The sequence below is a fragment of the Mustela erminea genome, chromosome 1 (genome assembly GCF_009829155.1).
Source record: "Mustela erminea isolate mMusErm1 chromosome 1, mMusErm1.Pri, whole genome shotgun sequence".
Taxonomy (NCBI): Eukaryota; Metazoa; Chordata; class Mammalia; order Carnivora; family Mustelidae; genus Mustela; species Mustela erminea.
This window is the reverse complement of record NC_045614.1, coordinates 144,313,371-144,338,970: the sequence shown is the minus strand read 5'-3', so window position 1 is coordinate 144,338,970 and position 25,600 is coordinate 144,313,371. Positions and strand designations below refer to the sequence as shown.

At 39.5% G+C, this 25,600-nt stretch overlaps 1 pseudogene; it reads left to right on the top strand.

Annotated features, from left to right (window-relative positions):
* The first annotated feature begins 2,787 nt into the window (after window positions 1–2,787).
* LOC116591093 lies at window positions 2,788–21,847 on the top strand (annotated as a pseudogene).
* Window positions 21,848–25,600: the final 3,753 nt, after the last annotated feature.

The window sequence follows — 25,600 nt, the reverse complement described above, 5'->3', positions numbered from 1 at the left end:
AAGCCAGCACAGATTAACCTTGCCCCTGTCAAAGGTGATGAAAAATCATAGACTGTTGTGGATTCTTTCCACTGTCAGAATTTTGATACCATGTTAAAGAAACATAAAGCTAAATCTCTACTTCACACTATGCATGAAAATAAATTTCAGTTACATTATAGAACAAAACACATATAAAGAATACTGAGAGGGCGCCTGGGTGGCTCAGTGGGTTAAGCCGCTGCCTTCGGCTCAGGTCATGATCTCGGGGTCCTGGGATCGAGTCCCGCATCGGGCTCTCTGCTCAGCGGGGAGCCTGCTTCCTCCTCCCTCTCTCTCTCTGCCTGCCTCTCCATCTACTTGTGATTTCTCTCTGTCAAATAAATAAATAAAATCTTTAAAAAAAAAAAAAAGAATACTGAGAAAAATATAGTAATATTTGTATAACTGTGGATGGGAAGAGTCTTTTTTAACACGGCATCGATGCCAAAAATCATAAGGAAATGACTGGCACATCTATTCTCATAAAAATGAAAAGCCACCAAGATAGACAGTGATTCTGAAAAAATAGTATTTAAAAATATGAAGACGTTACAGATAATGGGACAATGTCTTTATGAATAAAGAGGGCTGAAAACTAATTTAAAAACCAGATTTTTGTTTGAAAAAAAATTAAAAAGTAGAAGGACCTGAACAGAAAAAATCACACAATACAAATGAACAAAACTATGAAAATTTGTCTGAACATCAGTACTAGTAAAAGCCAGAAAATTAAAATAACATTTTCACACCTTGCTTTGGTAGATGTTAAATCCTTTTCTTCCATCCTATGAATTGAATTCCCACCAAAGCCAAAATGGGAGCAGTGAATCAGGGCAATTCCTACGTTTGTCACAAGTCTGGTTACCACTGCCCACCGCCATTGCCCACACAGGGAGACCACCTTGATGGCCAAGGTGAGGAAGTGGTTCTCTCAGCCAGTGGTTTAATGCAGCACCGTCCCAGAGAGCAGCTGGAATCCTCATATAATGTTGGTGGAAGTGTTTATTAATAACAGCACTTTCAAAAACTGTTTGACAGTGTCTATGAAAGCTAAACTTAAGCATACCCAATGATTCAGCATTTCCACTTCTTGGTATGTACACAACAGAAGTGCGTGCTTCATGTGTACCCAACACAAGTAATGTACAAGAATGTTCATAATTTCAACAGCCCTTCATAGATAGAAACACTCACACTAGGAAAGGAAGGGAACTTCCTTGACCTGATTAAGGACATCTACAAAAAATTCACAGCTGTGTCCTTAATGGTGAAAAACTGAATGCTTTTCTCCTAAGACCAGGAAGGAAACAAAGATATCTATTCTCAAGACTTCCACTCAACACTTTATTGACTGGACCATTCTAGGCAGAGCAGATAAGCAAGAGAATGAAATAAAAGGCATAAAGATTGGAAAGAAGTAGAATTATCTCTCTTTGCAAATGACATGATCTTATATGTGGAAAATCCTAGGAACTCTATTATTCTATTATTATTATTATTATTCTATTATTTTTGAAAGTGCTGTTATTAATAACTATAAGAAGTAATAAATGAGTTCAAAGGGTACAGGATACAAAAATCAATATATAAAAGTTAATTATATTTCTATACAGTTGCAGTGAGCCAACAGAAAATGAAATGAACAATTTTATTTACAATAGCACCAAAGAGAATAAAATGTTTATGAATAAATTTAACAAAAATGCAAGACTTATGCTCTGAAAGCTGCAAAACACTACAGAAAGAAATGAAAGAAAACCTAACTAAACCTACCTAATGACATCATGTTTTCATGGATCAGAAGACTTAATATTGTTAAGGATGTTTGGAGGATGGCAGCATCCTCCAGATTGATCTACAGATTCAACACAAAAAGTTCAAAATACTAAGTGACTTCTTAGTACATATTAAAAAATTCATATGGATTGCAAGGGACCAACGACAGCCAAAACAGTCTTAAAAAAAGAACAAAGTTGAACAACTCAAACTTCTAGATTTCAAACCTTACAATAAAGTGACAGTAATCAAGACAGCGTGGTCCTGATGTAAATGAGGCATGTTAGATCAAAGGAATTGAATTGGAATCTAGAAATAGACCATCACGATTACAGTCAATCGGTGTTGGACAAGAGTGCCAAAAAGACTGAGTAGGAAAAGAATAATTTTCAGTAAATGATGCCTCAGCATGTTGGTATCCACACACAAAAGAGTGAAGTCTGACCCCTACCTCACAACATCGATGTTATATAAATGTGACATAAATGTAAGAGCTGAAGCTGTAAAACTCTTCAAATGAAAGACAGGCATAAACCTTTGTGGCTGGTTTCTTAGCCATGAACCCAAAAGCATAAGTAGCAAAGGGGAAAAATAAACCAAGGGGACACCATTAAAATGATAAACTTTTGGTAGGAGAAGAATGAATGAAACAAGGTGGGATTGGGAGGGAGACAAACCATAAGTGACTCTTAATCTCACAAAACAAACTGAGGGTTGCTGGGAGGAGGGGGTTTGGGAGAAGAGGGGTGAGGTTATGGACATTGGGGAGGGTATGTGCTTTGGTGAGTGCTGTGAAGTGTGTAAACCTGGCGATTCACAGACCTGTACCCCTGGGGATAAAAATATATGTTTATAAAAAATAAAAAATTATAAAAAAAAATGAAGAACTGTGGTGCTTCAAAGGGCATTATCAAGAAAGCGAAAAGAAAAACCACAGGGTGGGACGAAACTTCATCAGATCATGTATCTGATAAGAGACTTCTATGAAGAATGTACAAGAAACTATTACAGCTCTATGATCAAAAGGCAAACCACGAATTTTTTTCAAGAGGCAAAGGCTCTGCGTGGACATTTGTCCAGGGAAGATACAGTGAGGACAGAGCAGCGCACGAAGGGATGCTCTGTATCATCAGCGGTCGGGGAGACATTGGCTGCACCAGGTTACCTCTCTGTGGAGGCCTTCGTACTGACCCACATTTCAAACACGAAGTTCCAGCTCGCAGACCCCAGACACAGACTCTCCGACTGTCACTCAAGGTGGGCCTGAGGGGTTCTCGACCTCCACCCCTCTCAGGGTGTTGGGCAATCTCCTCCAAGGGGCCCTTTCCAGCCCCAGGGAACCCAGAGACCTGTGCCTCTGGCCTCTCTCACCCTCCTTAACCCCCAGCTTCATTGCTTCTCTAGGCTTTTGGAACATCGGACTTGTGGTTGCTTCTGCATAGCCTGAAAGCATCCCTGAAGCCTCGAAGCCCTAAAGAGCGAAACTGAGAGAGAGCAAACACGACTTGAAAATTCCATAGGTTATCTTGCCATAGGTATTTCCCATCCTCCCTTAAATAACCCACTATATCTTATTCACTAGACTTCAAGGTTATATATATATAACCTTGCATATATATATATATATGTGTGTGTGTGTGTATATACATGTGTAAATATATAGGCAAAATGTGAAAGATTGCACTCTAAGTCATAATTACAATAACAGTAAGCAAATACATTTTTTTTTCCTTGTGCTTTACTTTTGCTTTTTAAAATTATCCAGTTGGGTCCCTGGGTGGCTCAGTTGGTTGAGCGACTGCCTTCGGCTCAGGTCATGATTCTGGAGTCCCCTGATCAAGTCCTACATCAGGCTCCCTGCTCAGTTTAAAAAGTTTTTTAAAAATCCAATTATTATTATGGTCACATAGATCAAAACATAAATAATTTTTTAAAATATACAAGTAGAGACACCTGGGTGGCTCAGTCATTGGGCATCTGCCTTCGGCTCGGGTCGTGGTCCCGGGTCTTGGGATCTAGCCCCGTGTAAGTCTCCCTGCTCAGCGAGAGGCCTGGTTCTCTCTCTCCCACTCACCCTGCTTGTGTTCCCTCTCTCGCTGTGTCTCTTTCTGTCAAATGAATAAATAAATCTTAAAAAAAATAAAATAAAATACACAAGTAACCCTATTCTGGTTTTTAAAAAAAAAGGGGGAGCGCCTGGGTGGCTCAGCAGGTGGAGTGTCTGCCTTTACCTCAGGTCATGATCCCAGGGTCCTGGGATCAAATTCCACATCAGGTTCCCTGTTCCTTGGGGAGCTTGCTTCTTCCCTCTGCCCCTCCGCCACTCCTCCCTCTCTCTCTCTCCCTCAAATGAATACATTAAAAAAAAATCTTTAAAAAAAAAAGTTAATAATATCCATATTTCTTTCCCATTTTAGTATGGATATATCAGTGTACATGTTATTTTACATCCTGCTCTTTGCACTTATTCATGATTTCCATGTTACCCTATAAATGGTATTACATTGATTTATAGGGTCTGCATGAAACGGATTAAAATCTGCACAGCTCTCTCAACCTCCTAATTCTATTCCTCAGAATTCTACTTCACACAAGTGTTTAAAGCAAACTGAACAGTCTTTCCTTCCTTATAAATTTTCCATCGCTCCCCACATTTAAGAAAACAGGATGCTTCCGCCTTTTCCCCCACCCCCTTAATCTCTTCTTGAATCGCCAACTGCCTCTGTCGAGGGCCTCTCTGGCAGGACACTGCAGTTGCCTCACAAAGGCATAAAATCAGTGAAAAGCAGTGCCAGCTGCTTGCCCGCTGCTACAGGAAGAGGTCATCTTTCCCGACTTTTATCCCACTGAACAAGGACTTTTCATCCCTCAAACTTCTTTAGAGTTCCCATGGGCTGGGCAGGAAGGGCTCCCCCCCAAAGTGCTCTCAGCCCTCGGGTAATCATACATGAGCCAAATCTGCTTAATCTTCCTTCTTAGAAACAGAAACCAGAAGGTCCAACCCTGAAATCTAAAGGAAAATCCTGACTGTGATTTCATCTCCCAAACTCCTATTGTGGTTTTCGAAATATGCTCCATAAGGAATGGTTTAGAGTAGTAGGTAGCTGGAGAATGGATTGTAATCCTAAAGTATTTGTACTCTGTGCATATTGTATAAATCAACAACTGCCCTCCCACTCTCTATCACCCACTCTTCCATAAATAAAGAACCTGATACATTAAGGTCCCAAGGGTGACTACAATCAAATGCTTATTTATGGCCCCTTCTATTTTTCTGAAACTCCGGGAGAACAGGAGGAAATATTAAAGTTAATTCCTTTTCTTTCTTTATCCCTGACTCCCACTCCCAAGTCAGGCTCCATCAACTGAGCAAAAGATGGAAGAGAAAATACTCCATTTTTTATTATGAAGATAAGGAAATCATTATGAAGGTAAGGTGTTCTCTGCAAAATTACTTAAAAATCCAAGGCTGTGTTCACAAAATCTATTCATGACACTTGTTAAAGAATAATAAAGCAGACTTCTGGACCATTTCTGTAGGTGTAGGGAGTACTGGGATGAGGTTTTGCAGTGGGGGAGAGAGATCAGGCTCAACTCCAAATACAATAAGGAAAAGTGGGAATGTATAGCCAAAGATGGGGCAGGGGTCAGTGAATGGAAAATTACTCAGAGGAAACATCAGTGGATAGGGAGGACTCCGGCTAAGCTGACTTGACGGGATTCTTGCCGAAGGCAGGCAGAGAAATCAGACATCACCTAGGTGATGGTGGAGGCTGAGGCACCCAACCCCATTCCAAGGATAGGGGATTCTGGTCAAACTAACCTGGCAGGATTCTTGCTAAAATCGAACAAGGGAAAGGCAAACACAGCAGCCCAAAAGTCAGGTCCTACTTTAAAAGAGATGCCGTAGTCTGAGCTACTACAACAAAACTATTTTACAGGATGTTTGCTCTGTGGGTGCCCCAGGTTCTTGGTCACACATGTTCGAAGAGTGAAGGTAGACCAGGCAGAGTGGTGGGCAGCAAAGCAAGGTTTGTTGAGGGATACCGTAGTGACAGCACAAAGCTGCCGAAGAAGGAGGGAACCTGGGAGGGCAACAGGAGTTTCTAAATCTAGGAGCTTTTATGGGCTTGTTGACAGGCTATTTTAATCTGATTAACACCCTCCCCCCCCCTCCCCCGTCATCCAGTTAGATATTTGTCATCTATCTATCCCATGGGAAAGGGTGGAGGACTCCTTCCAGGGTGGTGTAAAATCCTTTTAAGGGTCGTGTCCTCTTGGGGGTGAGGTGGGGGACCTCTTCCCTGCCTACCTGCCTTCTATTACCCTTCATCAATAACACAAAGTAGGTGGCTTAAACACCATTTATTTCCCATGGTTCTGGAGTCTGGAAAGTCCAAGATAAAGGTGCCCTCATATTTGGTGTCTGAGGAGAGCTCACTTTCTGGTTCATAGATGGCTGTCTTCTCCATGTGTCCCCACGTGGGGGAAGAGGTGAGGGGACTCCCTGGGGCCTGTTTTATAAGGGCACTAATCCCATTCACAAGAGCTCTACCCTCCAGTCCTAATCACCTGCCAAAGGCCCCACCTCTTAATATCATGGGGGTGGGGGGGAATGTCCGGAATTTCAACATATGAATTGCAGAGGACACAACATTCAGTCCACAACCGCTGAGATTTGAAAGGAGACTGATTAAGGTTTGGTCATAGAAAGACCGGCAGTTGTAAGAATATTTGGGAAAGAGCAAAAAAGATTATTGGGATTCTTTGAGGCAAAACAAAGCCTTTTTAGAGCCCACTTTGGCAGTTACTCAGATTCCAGCCTTGCACTGCCCGCAGCTATGTTACAATTCTGTAAACTTGGGGATGGATGAGTGATCGCAAGGCAAAGTACGTGTTTTCTATACACATGCAAATACACTCAGGGGTGAGGGGCGTTTGGGATTGACTTCCCTCCCACGAAAAAGCCAGCTTTCCTGTTCATTTGTAAATTCATTTCCACACATCTTCATTCCATACAGATTTGTGCTCCTTTGATTTCTCCTTCAAACTAGTTAACATCCTACCAACTCCTTCATTAACAATGAATTGAATAAATCTTAAATACAGCCTTGTTAAAAAATCATCCTGTAACAAGGTCGGGCCTCCCAGTTCCAATAAGAGGACTAGAAAACTCAATCCTTCCATTCAAAGAATTGCCAAATAAAACATAAAAATAATCCCCTCAAGAGAATAAATTCACAGGCTATAAGGCACCCAGTTCCACAAGGGTTAAGGAGGTGGAGGTAAGTAAATTGAGACTTTTAAAGGTCTACACCCTCAGTGAAAGAGTGGATCAGAATGAAATGTGTCCACCAAGTCAGGAAGATGTCAAGGAAGTTTGTCTCTATTCTGGACTCAAAAAACACAGTCCCAGCTAAAGATGAGTTTACTGTAAAAAATTGTTAAAAAGGCATGAGAAATCATTCCACCACGAGTGACAGTCAGTGAACACAAGTACCAGAAGTTGAGATAACCAAAAAGACAAACTGAAGCAGAAGAAAATAATCATCTCTGAAATTATTAAAACTATTTTTAAATAGTCAAAACTAAATAAAACAAGACCCTATTTTTAAAAAACAGGCAGACTGAGGAGAAAATTTGAGAAAGAATTAAATAGAAATTTTAGAAGTGAAAAAAATTATTGAAATTAAGAAGAAATTCATACAACTGATGAGTGAAAAAACCCACTAAATAAAACTAAAGAGATAATGATCAGGTCAAAAGATAGATGTGAAAAAAATGAGCCAAAATACCACAGAGAGATAAAGAGAGATAATGATAAATACAGAGAGATAAAGAGAAGAGATTATGACCAAAAAATGAAGAGACATAGAAGACAGTGTGAGAAGGCTAGACATAGTTGGAATAGAAATTCTAGGAGAAAAGAATGAAAACAGAGGAATTTGACGAGAAAGATGGCAGAAAAATGTCTAGTCTTGGTAAAAGACATAAATCCCCAAACTCAAGGATCACTATGATCTAGAAATCAGGAAAAATAAAAATAGACCCACTGTCACAAATACCTTAGTGAAATGGAAAAACACCAAACACACAAAGTCTCTTGAGACTTGAGATCCCAGAGAGAAAATACCTGTAACTCACAAAGAAAGAGCAATAAACTGATGGCTGACTTTATGACAGCAGTACTAGAATGGTTGGGAGATGAGAGAATACTATCCTCTGATTGCAGAAGGAGAGTAAGTGTCACTGTGGACATCAGTACCCAACTCATTCAAGAGAGAAGAAAAAAATTAAAACATTTTCATATAAACAAAAAGAGAATTTATCCCTCAGTGTTAGTTACTGAAAGAATTACTGAAGGATGTACTTCAGGAAGAAGGAAAAGGAACTTGAAAGGAATGAGATGCAAGAAAGAATGGTGAGGGGCACCTGGGTCGCTCAGTGGGTTAAGCCTCTGCCTTCAGCTCAGGTCATGATCTCAGGGTCCTGGGATCGAGTCCTGCATCAGGCTCTCCGCTTAGAGGGAGCCTGCTTCCCCCTCTCTCTGCCTGCCTCTTTGCCTACTTGTGATCTCTCTCTCTCTCTCTCTCTCTGTCAAGTAAATAAAGAAAAGGAAAAAAAAAAAGGATGGTGAGCAAAGAAATTGGTAAACATGGAGCAATGTAAAACATGCTCATAAAAAACAATAATGGCTAATTTGGGCAAAAAAAAAAAAATACCCCACTATAAAATAGTAGTTGTATAACTATTGTTCCATAAAATATGGAAGAGGGAGATGATTGAAATCAAAGCATTTGAGCTCTTCCTTCCAGAAGGAAGATTAATTACAGATGAATTTTAGACTTCCATCAAATATACCAGGTTTGGTTTTTAAAGAGTTCGCTGAGACAATAGAAAAGGAATGTTTAATTCGGAGAAAGGTGGAGTGGCACAAAAGGGAAATAATAAGGAACCCCTAACCGGATGCTCTCCCACACATTAACGCTCTCCCAAACTAGGCCCCCAGCCTCCCATGGAGGCTGTTCCTCACGCAGGAGGGACAGAGACAGAGACCCACACCTCCATTGCAGCTGTGCCCAAGAATAGAGGTGGAAAGAGGTGCAGAGATAAGAATGAGAATGAGCCTGAAATAAGAGAACTAATGTTCAAGGACAATGGGCCAGTATGCCCTATGACCTAAAGGTCGACCTATGACCTAAAGGTTGGGAAATGGGCAATTGGAAGCAATATGTTTGGATAGTCAGAAGAAATCAAGAAAGAAAGGTTAGGATAAGAACTTTGGACATTTTATCGGTGAGTTTACAAGACTCCTTGACAGCAAAGTTATATATTTCACGTTGTCCTGCTGATAACGCTGGAGAGATGAACTTCCAGGACAAGCTACGGTCAAAGGCAGGTTATGTGTGTTCCCAGAGATGGTATCAAAATCTGTTTGATGATGGGGATGATGGTGAAGACGCTGAGCATATCCAAACTGAACTCAACATTTTACATTCTGATCTTTCTGAGGATTAGAATTTGGACCATAGCCACGATCCTTGAAGAAGTCTTAAACATTGCTAGCGTGAGTGGTTTGTTCAACAGATGGATGTATTAAAGTATTCTGTTTCTTTAAAAATTGATGATACTAAATTACCTTCAGTCAGATGTGAAACCCACTTTGTTCTTTTATTGTAATGGCATTTATTTGGGACAAAACCCCACAACATCTGTTGCTTAGAAAAAAAAAGAAAAAGCATATTGCCAGTTTCCCTGCTGTGGTCACTTCACCTCGAGTATGTGGATGTTTTGAAGAAATTCTAAGCCACGTAATTATCATGGATTATGTGTAAACCTCTAGTTTTGACTACTCTGTGCACTGCTTGGAGTCCTTCTGAATCCTCTATTTACTTTGATGTCTTCTTGCGACTTTGTTAAGATTTAAAGGAGGCAGAAATCTGCATTTGGTATCTCTTTCCTTAATAGTTTAGTAGATTGAGCTTTTTCTTTTTTCTACTAATTTTGATATCACACACATTCTTTGCAAGTCTTATGTTGCCATCATAAAGAAATCAATAAAAGCTCTTTCCAAAACCAGTTTTGAGAAATTGGGTTTAATTTGTTAGTTTTGTAGTTGCAGAAATTGAACACTAGGGGACACCCAATCATAAAAAACATATATTAGGGGGTTAGGGTGTGTGTGTGTGTGTGTGTGTGTGTGTGTGTGTGTGTGTGTGTGTTGTGTGTTTTACTTGCCATGAATGAAAAATCTTAAAAAGAAGCTACCTTTCTAACCTTTTATTAAATATGAAGTTTTAAAACTCCTCCTTTGGAAATAATTCCAAAATTATAAAATATTACAAAAATAAAAATAGTAGGGGTGCCTTGGTGGCTCAGTGGGTTAAAGCCTCTGCCTTGGGCTCAGGTCATGAACTCAGGGTCCTGGGATGGAGCCCCTGCTTCCAGCTCTCTGCTCAGAAGGGAGCCTGCTTCCCCTGTCTCTCTCTCTCTCTCTCTCTCTCTGCCTGCCTCTCCGCCTACTTGTGATCTGTCAAATAAATAAATAAAATCTTTTTTAAAAAATTTTTAAAAATAGTATCCAAAACATAATTAGATCCTTCACCCTGATTTACCTATTGTTAACATTTTATACCACTCACTTTTGTTTCTTTTTAAAGAGATTTTTAAAAATTTTAATTTCATTATAGTTAACATACTGTGTTATATTAATTTCAGGTGTACTATATGAGTCAACAATCCTATTCATTGCCTGGTACTCTTCCTGATAAGTATACTCTATTTAATCTCCACCCCTATTTCATCCACCCCCCTGCCACTTCCCCTCTGGTAACCTCTGTACTTGAGTCAGGTTTCTTGGTTTGTCTCTTTTTTTTCCCCTTCGCTTGTTTGTTTTGTTTCTTAAATTCTACATATGAGTGACATCAAGTGGTATTTGTCTTTCTCTGACTGACTTGTTTTGCTTAGCATTTTTATACTTTCTAGATCTATCCATGTTGTTGTAAGTGGGAATATTCCATTGTATTCTGTATACCACATCTTCTTTATCCATTCATCTATCAATGGACATTTGAGCTGCTTCCATAATTTGGCTATTGTATATAATGCTGCTAACAACATCGGGATGCAGGTATTCCTTTGAATTAGTATTTTTGTATTCTTTAGAGAAATACTTAGTAGTACAAATGTTGGACCATAAGGTAGTTCTATTTTTAACTTTTTGAGGAACTTCTGTACTGTTTCCCAGTGCTGTGGCTGCACCAGCTTGCATTCCCATGAACAGTGCAAGAGGGTTCCTTTCTCTCCACAACCTCACCAACATTTATTGTTTCTTGTATACCATTCACTTTTATCATTCCCTCTCTCCCTTTCTTTCTAATAAATCTATGTATGTATATATAGTTATTTTCCTGAACCATTTGCAGATGTTACATACAACATGAATCTTGCCCATAAGTGTTTTAGTGTGTATTTCCTAATAATGGCATTATTCAAAAGAGTCTCTTTTGATGGAATTTACAGAATATTTGTAGAGTATAAGAGATTAAAATAAAAATGTATTTTTTCCAAAAAGCCTCATACAGTGTAAGATACAGTTTTGTGTGCTTTATGTACACTTAAATTATGACTTAGAGAGGAAGATAATTTCAAACTAACTTCTACAAAATAAGTTTTTCTCAAATTTTTCCTAAGCTGGAAGAGGATGAAGAAACTACAACTTAATGAAAGGATGGTCTCCAATTTCTCTTCTAAGACTTTATTTATTTGTCAGAGAGAGAGGGGGAGAGAGAGAACAAGCAGTGGGGCAGCAGGCAGAGGGAGAAGCAGGCTCCCTCCTGAGCAAGGAGCTCGATGAAATGCAGGGACCCAATCCCAGTACCCTGACCTGAAGGCAGGCACTTAACTGACTAAGCCACCCAGGTATCCCTCCAATTTCTGAAATAAAAGAGCCACAGGTAAAAATTATAATGAAGAAAATGTCGTGCCGCTAAGGTATATTTCACCCTTAAAATGCCCCAGAAAGCTAAAGTCCCAATCAATCCAAAAGAAGGTAGAAATGGAAGTTAAAACTAAGCAAAATAAAATGATGAGGAGGAGGATGATAAGACAAGTTAAAACATAATCAAATCCAAGTATATGCTATTTAAACAAGACACAAAAAATAATGACACAGAAAGATTAAACATAAAGGGATAGAAAAATATACTGTACAAACAATATCCAAAAGAAAGGTGAATATATATATTTACACACAAAATAAAATAGATTAAGTCAAAAAGCATTATTAGGATGGATACTACATAATGACAAAAAAAAAAACCTATCCAAAAAGATATCCCTGAACTAAAATACACCTAACAGGGGCACCTGGGTGGCTCAGTCGGTTAAGCATCTGCCTTCGGCTCAGGTCATGATCCCACGGTCCCAGGACTGGGCCCTGCATTGGCCTCCATGATGCTCAGCGGGGAGCCTGCTTCTCTCTCTTAATCTGCCTGCCACTTCCCCAGCTTGTGCTCTTTGTCTCTCTGTCAAATAAATGGATGAAATCTTTAAAAAATAAAATAAAAACATCTGACATATGCTCAAAATATTTAGAGTAAATATGTATGGAAATATTAGAAATTAATAAACCCATAAACTTTTACCAAGAAGTTAAAAAATTAATAAAAATATATATTTAAACAACATAATTAACATTTTGACCAAAGGAACAACCATGGGAATGGCACCAAAAACTAGAGAAAACACATTGTTATTTTCAGTCCTATATAGCACATTATAACAGGTAACCACATAGGGATACTGGCTAAGAATGTAAACTAGAATGGAAGGGAATTTGTTAATGTCTAACTGTATATATTCTTTCACCCAAAGTTCTCACTTCTAAGAATTTATCTCAAAAACATATTTGCACATCTGAAGGCTGGGAAGATGGCCAAGTAGGAGGACCCTAAGCTCACCTCATCCCACGTATACAACTAGATAACACTCACATCCGCGTAAATAACCCAGAAAATGAGCTGAAGACTGACAGAACAGACTCTGCAACTAAAGGCAGAGAAAAGGCCACATCAAAGAAAGTAAGAAGGGTGAAGATGTGGTTTGGGAGCAAAAGGGACCAGGCCATTCATGGCTGAGAGAGAGCCAGGTCTCAGAGAAGAATGAAAAACAGACTATCACAATAGGGAGCCTGCACAGGGAAGACAAATCCCTATACCATCAGGCTTGGAAAGCAAGAAGGGCTGAAATTCACAAGTTCTTGCAACCAGCAGAACCTAATGCCTGGAATTTTAAAAATTAGTGGATGACAGGAGAGCCTGAGAGCATGAGGAAGCCAAAAACTAGAGAAAACTAAGTCCCCCCGCCTTAAAGAGATAGCTCCATGGCCAGCAGAAAAACAGCATAGAAGCAGCAATTTGAAAAACACATGTGGCAAATGAGACAGAGAATGATTTACTCATGTCAGAGCATGGCCCTGAGAAGCAGTGGTCACAGGAAGACTCCTCTGGGAACAAAGAAACTGGCAGGTGCCATTTCCCTCCCTTCCCCTCAACATGAGGACAAGGCCACCTGTGGGAACCAGTGCAGTGTGGACACCTGCTGCCTAACTTGCTTACACCAAGCCCTGCCCCCTGCACTTTGGCAGAGCCACTTCTACCAGTCATGCCTTAGTCCTAGCACTGCAGCAACCCCCACCCCCACTCTCAGGAGACGGGCACAAACCTCACCAGCACTGTGTCTTCAGACCTGCTTTTTGCAGGACCTCTGTTCTGGCAGCAATGGTGGCGGGTCTCATTTCACAGGCAGACTAGTGCATACCTTCTTAAAATGTGCCCCACCCAGCAGGGACCAAACACGGCCCACAACAGGCAAAGGCAGCTTCTGCAGATGACTGGACTAAAGGAAAAAGTGTCCAGGCCTGAAGAGCAGAGCTCACACAACAAACATGAGAGGTGCTCCCTGAAGTGCCAGGTCCCAGGGAACAGATGACACTGCACTACAGGACACCAAAGGACTTTTTCTTCATAAGACCATTACCTTAAAGAACAAGAGACATAGCTAACTTTACTAACACAGAGAGTAGAGAAAATGAGGAGACAGGAATATGACCCAAATAAAAGAACAGGACCAAGCCACAGCAAGACACATAAGTGAAACAGGTATAAGTAATATGCCCCATAGAGAATTTTTTTTTAAATTTTATTTATTTATTTGACAGACAGAGATCACAAGTAGGCAGAGAGGCAGGCAGAGAGAGAGGAAGGGAAGCAGGCTCCCTGCTGAGCAGAGAGCCCAATGCAGAGCTCGATCCCAGGACCCTGGGATCATGACCTGAGCTGAAGGCAGAGGCTTTAACCCACTGAGCCACCCCCCATAGAGAATTTAAAGTAATGATCTTAAAGGTACTCACAGGACTTGAGAAAAGAGTGGATGACATCAGTGAGACCCTTGAAAAGAACCTTAAAAAGACCCTAAAAAAGAACCAGGGTCCCTGAGTGGCTCAGTGGGTTGGGCCTCTGCCTTCAGCTCGGGTTGTGATCTAACGGTCCTGGGATTAAGCCCCGTGTCGAGGTCTCTGCTCAGGGGGCAGCCTGCTTCCCCCTGTCTCTGCCTGCCTCTCTGCCTGCTTGTGATCTCTCTCTTTCTGTGTCAAAAAAAAAAAAAAAAAAAGATAAAAAAGAACCAGTCAATGATGAAGAACACAATAAGTGAAATTTAAAAATACACCTGAGGGAATAAATAGCAGGCTAAAGGAAGCAGAGGAATGAATTAATGACCACCTGGAAGACAGAGTGATGGAAAGTAGCCAAGCTGAACAAATGAAAGAAAAAATAAATCATGCAAAGTGAGAATAGTCTTAGGAAACTCAGTGACTCCATCAAATATAATAACACTCCCATTATGGGGGTCTCAAAAGAAGAGAAAGAGAGAAAAGAGGAAAGAAAATTTATTTGAAAAAATAATAGCTAAAAACTTCCCTAATCTGGGGAAGGAAACAGATATCCAGATCCAGGAGACAACAAAGAATCCCCCTGGAAAAATCAACCCAAGAAGATCCACATCAACACATAGTAATTAAAATGGCAAAAAGTAGCAATAAATTAAAAAATTTTAAAGCAACTAGAGAAAATAAGGTAGTTACATAGAAGGGGGAAACGCCATAACATTATCAGAGAATTATTCAGCAGAAACTTTACAAACTAGAAAAAAGTGCCTTGATCTATTCAAAGCACTGAAAGGGGAAAAAAAATCTATAGCCATCTGGCAAAGCTATCATTCTGAATATAAGGAGAGGTATGGAGTTTCTCAGACAAACAAAAACTAAAAGAGTTAATGACCACTAAACCAGCCCTATGAGAAATATTAAAGGGGACTCTTTGAGTAGAAAAGAGAGACTATAAGTGAAAGCGTGAAAAGAAAAATCAAAACAGCATTAAAAATAAGTATTTCATCAAAGTCAAGGAATTCATAAAATAAAAGAATGTAAAATATGACATCAGACACCTAAAACAGGGGAGGGGAGAGGAGTAAAGAATGGATTCAAAGTTAAGTAACCATCTACTTACTATAGACTATTATATGCAGATGTTATATACAAACCTAATGGTAATCTCTGTTCAAAAAAACCAGGAACAGATATGCATAAAGAGAAGGGAATCCAAATATATCACTAAAGAAAGCCAGCAAACAAGAAACGAAAGCAAAAGAAGTATCAGAGAAAAACTACAAAACAACCACAAAACAAATTACAAAATGGCAATAAATACACATCTATTAACAATTACTTTGAATGAAATGGAACAAATGCTCCAACCAAAAGACATAGGATGAGAGAGTGGATTAATAAAATAAGACTCATCTATCTGCTGCCTCAAGAGACTCGCTTCAGACATCACGACACGTGCAGATTGAATGTGAGAGAATAGAAAAACATCCAGCATGCAAATGGATGTCAAAAGAAAGCCAGAGTAGCAATACTTATATGGTACAAAATAAACTTTAAAACAAAAACTGTAACAGAGACTAGGAAGGACACTATATAATATTACAGAGGACAATCCAAAAGAAGACATATGAATTATAATTACTTACACACCCAACATAGGAGCACCTAAATACATAAAGCAGCTAATAACAAATATAAAGGAACTAATTGATAGTGGCACAATAATAATTGGGGACTTTGACATGCTACGTACATCAGTGGACAGATCGTCCAAATAGAAAATCAGTGGGAGCGGCTTTGAATGACACACTGGGTCAGATGGATTTAACAGATATATTCAGAACATTCCACCATAAAACAGCAGAGCATATATTCTTTTCAACTGCACATGAGACAGTCTCCAGAACAGATTACATATTAGGCCACAAAACAAACCTCAACAAATTAAAAAAGATCAAAGTCATACTGTGCACCTTCTGACCACAACAGTATGGAACTAGAAATCATGCACAAGAAAAAATCTAGAAAGAGGAAAAATACATGGAGGTTAAGTAACATGCTACTAAACTATGAGTAGATCAGCCAAGAAATCAAAGAAATAAAAAAAAATACATGGAAACAAATAAAAATGAAAACATGTAATTTCAAAATCTTTGGGATGCAGCAAAAGTGGTTCTAGGAGGGAAGTTTATAACAACACAAGCCTGCCTCAAGAAGCAAGAAAAATTTCAAACAATCTAATTTTACACCTCAAGGAACTAGAAAAAGAGGAGCAACAAAACCCTAAACCAGCAGAAGGAAGGAAATAATAAAGATTAGAACAAAAATAAATGATAGAGAAACTAAGAAAACAAACAGATCAATGAAACAAAAAAAATTAACAAAATTGATAAACCTCTAGTCAGACTCATAAAAAAGGAGAGAGAGAGATAGAGAGACCCAAATAAGCAAAATCACAAATGAAATAAAAAAACATTACAGACATACAAACAATTGTAACAGAATATTATGAAAAATTATATGTCAACAAATTGGACAACCTAGTGGAAAATGGATAAATACCTGGACATATAACCTACCAAAAGTGAAGGAAGAAGAAATAGAAAATTTGAACAAACTGGTTACCAGCAATGAAATTGAATCAGTAATATAAAAAAACGCCTAACAAATAGAAGTCCAGGACCAGACAGCTTCACAGGCAAATTCCACAAAATTTAAAGAGTTAATACCTATTCTTCTCAAACTATTCCAAAAAATAGAGAAGGAAGGAAAGCTTCCAAATTCATTCTATGAGGCCAGTGTTCCTTGATACAAAAACCAGATAAAGAGACCACACACACACACACACACACATGCACGCATGCACACACAAACACAAAAGGAGTACCACAGATCAATATCTTTGATGAAAATAGAAGCAAAAATCCTCAACAAAACAGTAACAAATTGAATCCAATAATACATTTTTTTAAAAATCATTCAGCATAATCAAGTAGGATTTTTTCCCCAGGATGCAATTGTGGTTCAATGTTCAGAAATCAATGTAATACATCACATCAATAAGAGAAAGAACAAAAACCAAATGATCTTTTCAATAGATGCAGTAAAAGCTCTTGACCAAGTACAACATCCATTCATGACAAGAGCCCTCAACAAAGCAGGTGTAGAGGGAATATGCCTCAATATAACAAAAAACGCCACAGCGATCATCATACTCAATGGGGAAAAACAGAGCTTTTCCCCTAAGGTCAGGAGCAAGACAAGGATGTCCACTTTCACTGCCTTTTTTCAGCATAGCACTGGAAGTCCTAGCCTCAGCAGTCAGACAACAAAAAGAAATAAAGGCATCCAAACTGGAAAGGAAGTCTTAAAATTTAAACTATTTGCCAATGACATGATACTATATAGAGAAAACCCTAAAGACTCCACAAAAAAAACTACTAAAACCAATAAATGAATTCAGTAAAGTCATAGGATACAAAATCAATGTACAAAAATCTGTTGCATTCCTATATGCTAATAATGAAGCATCAGAGAGTGAAACTAAGAAAGCAATCTCATTTACTATTGCGCCCCAAAAAATTAACTATCCAGGAACAAACTTAACCAACATGAAAGACCTGTACTTTGGAAACTATAAAACACAGATGAAAGAAATTGAAGATGACACAAAGAAATGGAAAGACATTCCATGCTCATGGATTGGAAGAATAAACATTGTCATAGTGTCTATGCTACCCGAAGCAACCTACAGATTTAATGCAATCCCTACCAAAATACCAACAGCATTTTTCACACAACTAGAACAAACAATCCTGAAGTTTGTATGGAACCACAAATGACCCTGAATAGCCAAAGCATTCTTAAAAAAGAGAAACAAAACAACAGAACTGGTAGTACCATAATTCCAGACTTCGAGTATATTACAAAGCTGTAGTAATCAAAACAGTATGGTACTGGCACAAAAATGGACAGATATATGGGGCTCCTGGGAGGCTTAGTTGGTTAAGCGTCTGCCTTCAGCTCAGGTCATGATCCCAGAGTACTGGGATGGAGCCCCATGTCAGGCTCCTGCCCGGTGGGGAGCCTGCTTCTTCCTCTCCCTTTGCCTGCTTCTCCCCTACTTGTACGCTCTCTCTCTCTTTCTGTCAAATAAATAAATACAATCTTAAAAAAGAAGAAGAAGAAGACGACGACGACATAGATCAGTGGAACAGAAAGAAAATCCAGAAATAGGGATGCCTGGGTGGATCAGTCAGTTAAGCATCTGCTTTTGGTTCCAGTCATGATGCCAGGGTCCTGGGATCAAGTCCCACATTGGGCTCCTTGCTCAGTGGTGAGCCTGCTTCCTCCTCTGCCTGACTCTCCCCCTACTTGTTCTCTCTCTCTCTGACAAATAAATGAATAAAACCTTTAAAAAAAAGAAAACTCAGAGATTAACCCACAATTATATGGTCAATTGATCTTCAACAAAGGAGGAAAGAATATATAAGGTGAAAAAGTCGCTTCAACAAATGGTGTTGGGAAACTAGACAGCCACATGCAGAAGAATGAAACTGGACCACTTTCTTACACCACACACAAAAATAAACTCGAAATAGATTAAAGATGTAAATATCAGGACTGAAACCAAAAAAACTCCAACAGAGAGCACCGGCACTAATTTCTCTGATGGTGGCCAGAGCAACATTTTTCTAGATATGTCTCCTGAGTCAAGGGAAAGAACAGCAAAAATAAACATCAAAATAAAAAGCTTCTGAACAATGAAGGAAACAGTCAACAAAACTTAAAGGCAACCTACTGAATGGGAAAAGATACTTGCAAATAATATACCTAATAAAGGGTTAGTACCCAAAATATATAAAGAACTTATAAAATTCAACACCCCAAATATGAATGATCCAATTTAAAAATGGGCAGAAGCCATGAATAGACATTTCTCCAAAGAAGACATGGCCAACCAACACATGAGAAGATGCTTGACATCACTCATCATCAGGGAAATGCAAATCAAAAGTACAATGAGCTATCACCTCACACCTGTCAGAATGGCTGAAATCAAAGACGCAAGAAACAACAAGTTTTGGCAAGGATATGGAGGAAAAGGAATCCTGTTACAGTGTTGGTGGAAATGCAAACGGATACAGCAACTGTAGAAAACACTATGGAGGTTGCTCAAAAAGTTAAAAACTAGAACTACCCTATGATCCAGCATTTGCACTACTTTCCCCAGAGAATACAAAAATACTAATTCAAAGGAATAAATGCACCTTGTTGTTTTTAGTAGCATTATCTACAGTAACCAAATTATGGAAGCAGACCACGTATCCACTAACAGATAAATGGATAAAGAAGTTGTGGCATATAGATACAATGGACTATTACTCAGCCATAAAAAAGAATGAAATCTTCCCATTTGCAATGACATGTATAGAGCTAGTGAGCATGAGCAGGGGGGAGGGCAGAGGAAGAGAGAGAAGCAGACTCCCCACTGAGCAGACAGTCCTATGCTGAGCAGGGAGCCCAATGTGGGACTTGATCCCAGGACCTAGGATCATGACCTGAGCTAAAAGCAGATGTTTAACCCACTGAGCCACCCAGGTGCCCTCTATTGAGTATTCTTTATTTTTTTTTTAAGATTTTATTTATTTATTTGACCCAGAGAGAGAGATCACAAGTAGGCAGAGAGGCAGGCAAAGAGAGAGGGGGAAGCAGGCTCTCTGCTGAGCAGAGAGTCTGATGCAGGGCTCGATCCCAGGACCCTGAGATCATGACCTGAGCCGAAGGCAGAAGCTTAACCCACTGAACCACCCAGGCGCCACTATTAAGTATTCTTAATAAACCAAACTAAGCAAAGGATCTCCAAAAATATTTCACTAAAGAAGATATGTAATGGGCACCTGGAAGGCTCAGTGGCTAAAGCCTCTGCCTTCGGCTCAGGTCATGATTCCAGGGTCCTGGGATCAAGCCTCACATGGGGCTCTCTGCTCAGCAGGGAGCCTGCCTCCTCTTCCTCTCTCTCTCTCTGCCTGCCTCTCTGCCTACTTGTGATCTGTCAAATAAATTTAAAAAAAAATCTTAAAAAAAAAAAGAAGATATGTACATAACCAATAAGCATATGAAAGTCATTAGCCATCCTGGAAATGAAAATCAAAGCCACAAATGAGATAACTCTTAATACCCATTAGGACGGCTAGAATAAAAAAGTTAATAACAGAGGATGTTGGCATTCTTTGACAAAGGTTGACAAGGATGTAGAGAACTTAGAATCTTTATACACTGCTGGTATGTAAAGTGGTGCATCTACTTTGGAAAACACTCTAGTGGTGCTCAGAAAAGTTAAAACATAGAGTTACCATTTGACAAGCAATTCTACTGTTAGGTATATATCCAAGAGAAATGTAAACATATGTCCATGCAAACGCTTGTACACAAATGTCTATAGCAACATTATTCGTTAGAGTCAAAGGTGCAAAAAACCTAAAATCTCCATTAAATAGTGAGTGGATCCACAAAATTTGGCATATCCTTATACTGGAATATTGTTCAGCCTTAAAAAGGAATGAAGTGCTAATACATGCTACAACATGGGTGAGGCTAGTTACAAAATACCACATAGTCAACGATTCCATTTATATGAGAAGTCCATAATAGGCAAATATAAGAGACAAAAGAAATTAGTGGTTGCATTAGGCTATGGCGTGGGGGATGGCGGGGAATGTTGAGTGATCAGAGCCCAGAAATACTAGATTTCCTTTTGTGGTTATGAAAATCTGACCATGGTGATCAATGCACAACTCTGAACACGCTGAAAACGATTTAAGGGCACACTTTAAATGGGTGAATTGAATGATTTGCGAACTACATCTCCAAAAAGCTGCTTTTTAAAAAAAACAAATCCTGAAAAGCAAAGTCAAATGGGACAAGTGAGCCTAATTGGATATCAAGGTAGTGGCACAATCCCACAGAGAAATTTCAGACGATTTAGAAGCTAGTCATCTGCTGCCGTGAGCCGAGGCGGCCCGGGGAGGGCCCTTCTGCCTCGGCTCCGCGCCCAGGCTTCGCGGCCCCGGCGGTCAGCTCCCAGCGAGCGAGGCGCAGAGCGCAGGGAGGCGGCCTCCAGCCAGGTCTGCGCTCTCTGCCCTCCAAGAAAATCTTGCCGTGAGTGGGTAAGACCCCCAGTAAACATCCAAGCCTTCGGCCCGTTCACTCTTACTTCCCCGAAGACGAATCACCGTTGGAACAAAAGCCAAGACGATGAGGGCAAGAAACACAAGAATGGCTCCAACACCTTTGGGCAAACCAGAACTCGACATTTCATAAGGAAAAAGACGAATTTATTCACTCAAGGCGAAAGGACCGGAACTGAGAGTTGGATCTGGTCATAAAGCAACACGACACGCAGAAGAAATGGCTGACCTTTACAAGGGATTTCTAAGTAAAAATTTTCTGAAGCACGTGTATTATAACCAAGACTGATACAAGCGTAACTTTGCCATCACCTTCTTCGTGGGGAAAGGGGCCCCGGGGAGAGCTTGGGACAAGCTTAGACCACAACCAAAGAGGACCAGCTCCTGGGAGCCCACCCTGCCCTGCCCCACCACCGCGGACAGTTTTCCCGGAGAAGCGGCTACTTTGGGGATCCGTTTTACAAGGGCTCTAAAAACCTGCAAGTGAACTGAGTCCCGTGCCTGCTTCATGGGGGCCCCTTGGCTTATGTCAGCACAAGGTAGACTGGCAGAACGGGCGTCCCGGTGGGCCCCAGACCTTGTGACTGTCCTGACTGTGGATTCCAAGCTGGCCTCCGGTCGTGGACGTGATGTTAAATAAAACCCAAGCACTGTGAAACGTACATACATACATAATACAGACATACCTACAAATAAAGGCTAATAATTTGGCTCTATATCCCTCATGAAATACTGCCTAAGGACAAAAAGGACTTCAAAGATAAATAAATATATTTTTAGAAACTGCTTTCAATAGCCATATTGTTAATAAAATTGCTATATTTTGAAATTATAGTGTATTTAGTAGGATAAAGTGACTAAGCAATCACATTATTGTTGCTAGGAACCAAGATTTTCAATTTAAGGAAAAAAAAAGAATGCAAATATAAAATTCAAGAAACTAGTGAAAACCTGTCATCTTAAGTTTGAATTGGAAATACCAATATAAAATCATGATGTGCTTTCCCTTAAAAATACCTATTTTTTAGTTTTGTTCACTAATAGTCTTAGTAACAATGAGAACACAGTTGCAAAAAACTCCCCTAGGGTTTAGACTGTAATCTCTAAATACCATATCCTGGTATCCTGGTAAAAAGAACCATAGATGACAGTTCCAAGTCTAGGGAAGGAAGTATCTCAGGTGAATTTGGGACACCCTGTTATGCCAGTCTCTTTTCTATGTATATTATTTACATTTGCTCATTTAATTCCTTTGTAACTGAAGAAATAGAATTGAAAAGATTTCCCAAGGTCACAAAGGAACAAAGTGAAAAAAAAAATAAATAAATGCAAATGAGTCTAGAGCCACACTTGAAAAGTTGCTCAAGGGCGCCTGGGTGGCTCAGTGGGTTTAAGCCTTTGCTTTCAGCTCAGGTCAAGATCTCAGGGTCCTAGGATCAAGCCTCTGGCTGGGCTCTCTGCTCAGCAGGGAGTCTGCTTCTTCCTCTTTCTCTGCCTGCCTCTCCGCCTACTTGTGATCTCTCTCTGTCAAATAAATAAAGAAAATCTTTAAAAATTAAAAAAAAAAAAAGAAAAGTTGCTCAACCTTGCTAGTAACCAGAGAAATGCATATTAAAACAACTCTGAATCAACTTCCCCTCTTCTTATAAAGGCAAAAGTTAATGTCTGATGAAATAAAGTTTTAGTGAGCTCTCAAGGACATAAAAACTCTTACATATTGCTGATGGAAACTTAATTTTTCACAATCTTTTTTGGATAGTTAATTTACCATACCTAACACATTTGAAGATGCATATACCTCATGCTCAGAAATTTCTCTTCTAGGGGTGCTTGGGTGGCTTGGTTAGTTATGCATCTGACTCTTGATTTTGGCTCAGATCATGATCTCAGGGTCATGGGATCAAGCTCTGCATTTGGCTCCCCCCTACACTGAGTGGGGAGTCTGCTTGGGATTCTTTTCTCCTTCTGCCGCTACCCCTTCTCTCTCTCTCTAAAATAAACAAATAAAATCTTTTTTTTTTTTAAGTTCTACTTTTAGACTAGGAAAATTCTCTATATATTTATACAAGGAGCCAACGTTTAGGGGCTCCTGGGTGGCTCAGTTGTTAAGCGTCTGCCTTCTGCTCAGGTCATGATCCCAGGGTCCTGGGATAGAGCACTCGCATCAGGCTCCCTGCTCAGCAGGAAGCCTGCTTCTCCTTCTCCCTCTGCTGCTCCCCCTGCTTGTGCGCTTTCTCTCTCAAATAAATAAATAAAATCTTTTTAAAAATTTAAAAAGAGGAAATAAAGTATAATTATCCACATTCATTGCAGCCCAGAGTGTAACAGTAAACACATAAAAACATCTCTCAGGAGTCTGGACACGTAAGTGTGGCTTATTCATAATAGGTAAACTCTATGTGGCAATTAAAATGAATGAATCAGATCCACTGGAGAAACCTCAAAATTATGCTGAGTAAAAAGTAAAATTGCATATAAAATGTACAGTTTGACACTACCTATGTAAATCTTAAAAGCTCACAAGAATATGTATTGTTTATGAATTTATATATGTGTAGTAAGGGTACAAAAATGCATAAGCATGGCCTACAGTGACTTCATAAGGCAAAGGGTGTATTTGTTGTATCTTTAACATTTTATTTATACTTAAAAAAGAGATTTAAAGCAAATATGGCAAAATTTTAACAACTGTGGCATATTGATGATGACATGTAGACATCTCATGTTATTTTGTGTATATTGGAAATTTTTTACAATTATAATATTTAAAACTCCAAAGCATAACATTCTATATTAGGTGCAGTTTACTCATTAAAAAAAAAGGAATGAGGGCTAAATTGCAATGTGGTAGCTTGGACTGGATTCTAAAATAGAGAAAGGACATTCGTAGAAAAACTGGTAAAATCCAAACAGAGTCCTAATCTAGTTAATAGTATCGCTCCAGTGTTAATGTCTTAATTTCGACAAGTGTACCATGGTTACATAACATATTTACATTAGGGGAAGCTGAGTGAAGTGTACAAAGGAACTTTCTGTACTATCTTTGCAACTTCTCTGTAAATCTAAGTTTTTGTTGTTGTTTAAATTCAATTAGCCAACATATAATACATCATTAGTAGTGATCCAAGGGGGCACGTGCACCCGAATGTTTATAGCAGTAATGTCTACAATAGTCAAACTATGGAAAGAACCTAGATGTCCACCAACAGATGAATGGATAAAGAAGATATGGTATATATTATATATATACAATGGAATGCTACGCAGCCATCAAAAAACCCGAAATCTTGCTATTTGCAGCTATGTGGTTGGAACTAGAGGGTATTAGGCTGAGCAAAATAAGTCAATCAGAGAAAGACAATTATCATATGATCTCTCAGATATGAAGAATTTTAGAGGCAGGGCAGGGGGTCATGGAGGGTAGAGAGGGAAAAATGAAACAAGATGGGACCGGGGAAGGAGACAAACCATAAGAGCCTCTTTTTTTTTTTTAATTAAGATTTTTATTTATTCACTTGACAGAGAAAAAGAAATCACAAGTAGGCAGAGAGGCAGGCAGAGGGAGAGGGGGATATAGGCTCCCTGCTGAGCAGAGAGCCCCATGCGGGGCTCCATCTCAGGACCCCGAGATCATGACCTGAGCCAAAGGCAGAGGCTTAACCCACTGAGCCACCCAGGTGTCCCACCATAAGAGACTCTTAATCTCAGGAAACAAACTGAGGGTTGCGGTGGTGGTGGAGGTGGGGAGGGGGGACGGAGGGGAGAGGATGGTTGGATTATGGACACTGGGGAGAGTATGTGCTATGGTGAGTGCTGTGGGATATGTCAGACTGATGATTCACAGACCTGTACCCCTCAGGCAAATAATACATTATATGTTAATAAAAAAATACGTCATTGGTTTCAGACATAGTGTTTAATAATTCATCAGTTGTGTATAACACCCAGTGTTCGTCACATTATGTGTCCTCCTTAATGCCCATCACCAATGTTTATTTTTAAAATGAGCGAAGGTGGGATGCCTGGTGGCTCAGTCTCATTTGAGACCCATGTATCCCCTGGTTTCTCTTCAGCTTTCCAAATGTAATATGTCTTCTTATTCCAATCCTGATTAGCTGGATAGGATTCACAGTCCCGTAAGTTTTGAAAAGCCATTCAGAAGGCA